Source organism: Hordeum vulgare, chromosome 2H (assembly GCF_904849725.1).
Source record: "Hordeum vulgare subsp. vulgare chromosome 2H, MorexV3_pseudomolecules_assembly, whole genome shotgun sequence".
Taxonomy (NCBI): domain Eukaryota; kingdom Viridiplantae; phylum Streptophyta; class Magnoliopsida; order Poales; family Poaceae; genus Hordeum; species Hordeum vulgare.
The window spans coordinates 551,198,746-551,200,843 of NC_058519.1; positions in this window are offsets into that span (position 1 = coordinate 551,198,746).

A 2,098-nucleotide genomic window follows, 5' to 3' on the forward strand; every position below is an offset into this window, starting at 1 on the left:
ATGACGAGAGAAATTGCTGAGTTCGTTGCTAACTGCGACGTTTGTCGTCGTGTTAAGGCAGAACATCAAAGGCCTGTTGGCACCCTTCAACCTTTAGCTATTCTGAATGGAAATGGGATAAAGTCAATATGAATTTCATCACTGGATTTCCCATGACCAAGAAAGGAAATAATGATATCTTTTTGGTCATTGACCGTCTTTCCAAAGTAGCTCATTTTCTTCCAGTTCGTGAGAGTATAATAGCTAGCCAGCTAGCAGAGTTATATATCTCTCAAATAGTGTCTCTTCATGGTGTTCCTCTGGAGATTAACTCAGACCGTGGAAGTATTTTTACTTCTCGCTTCTGGGAAAGTTTTCAGAATGCCATGGCGACTCACCTATCTTTTAGCACTGCTTTCCGTCCTCAATCAAGTGGTCAAGTAGAAAGAGTGAATCAAATTCTAGAGGATATGCTCTGAGCTTGTGTTATATCGTTTGGCATGAATTGGGAGAAGTGCCTTCCATTCGACAAATTTTCTTATAACAATAGTTATCAATAAAGCTTGGGCAAAGCCCCTTTTGAAGTTCTCTATGGACGAAGATGTCGAACACGTCTTAATTGGTCAGAAACCCGAAAGAGGCAACTCTTTGGTCCAGATATGATCCAGGAAGAAGAAGAGCAAGTTCACATTATTCGTGAAAAGCTGAAAACAGCCCAATCTCGTCAAAAGAGCCAATATGATCGTCATCATAAGGCTATGACCTTTGAAGTTGATGAGAAGGCTTACCTTCGGGTTACACCTTTGAAGGGTACCCATCGTTTCGGTATGAAGGACAAGTTGGCTTCTCGTTACATCGGTCCTTTTTTGCATTCTTGCCAAACGAGCGGAAGTTGCCTACTAGTTGGAACTTCCTCCGCATCTTTCCAAGGTTCATGATGTTTTCCACGTCTCGCAACTCAGGCCTTGCTTTTCGGATCCTATCCATGAAGTGGACCACGACACGCTTGATCTCCAAGATAAACTTTCATACCTTTCATACCATGTTCGTATTCTTGATCAAGCTGAGCGTACCACTCGATGTCGAAACCTCAAGTTTCTTAAAGTTCAATGGTCAAATCGTTCTGAAAAAGAGGCAACATGGGAAAGAGAGGACCGACTATGACTTGAGTATCCCGCGCTATTCCCGACGACTTCCAAATCTCGGGACGAGATTCTTTTGAGTGGGGGTGAGTTGTCACATCCCTAGCTACCCCTCTTATGAATAGCAAGACTGTGCTCATGCTTTATTCATTGCATCCAAGAAATAAAATGAATTCAAAAGAAAGAAATGGCAATCAAAAGAAAATCCCTAGCAACCTCCTATTCAAAACAATTCAAAGTGCTGACAAATCAATGAACCCAAAATGGCCTTCATAAAAGTCCACCATTTTTGATAATTGTTGGAAACCACATTTCACGGGTGGATTTATTTTAAAATTACTTTTGGTGTTTTATTTCAAACTCAAAAGTGAGTGAAATCAATTATATATTTGATTTCAAATATTTCAGATTCTCATAAAATGTTGAATCTTTTATATGTGTTTGGACATATTCCAAATAACACCCCAATATTACTTCTACTATTTTGGAAATAGCTTTGAGCCAGAAATAAAATAAAAATAAGTTAGAAAAGATAAAACAGAAAATAGGAAAGAAAGAAAATTGGAAGAGGATTATACCTCGCTCACCCTGGCCTGGCCCAGCTCCTGCTGTGTCGTCTACCTCCTCCTAGTCGACAGCAGGAGGTGGCCGCCGCTCCCTCCGACGCGGCCACGCACCTGCGTGCGTGCCTGGCCGCCTCATCGCGCTAGCGTGGAGGAGATAAGCTCCCACAGCCTCCCCCGTGCTCATCCTCTCGCCATTTGCCCCTTGCTCTCTCCCCTCTCAGCTGCCATTGGAGCGAGCTCGAGCTCGAGCTCCCCGTCGCTCCAGTCCCCCTCCGTCTTACCTGAGCCGTGCAAAAGCTCCGCCTCGACCCCCTAAAGCTTCCCAGCGAACCACGCGAGCCCTCGAGCCCTGCATCGAGCTGTCACCGTCGTCTTCCTCCTCGGCTCCCCGGAGTTCGCCGTCGTCATTCT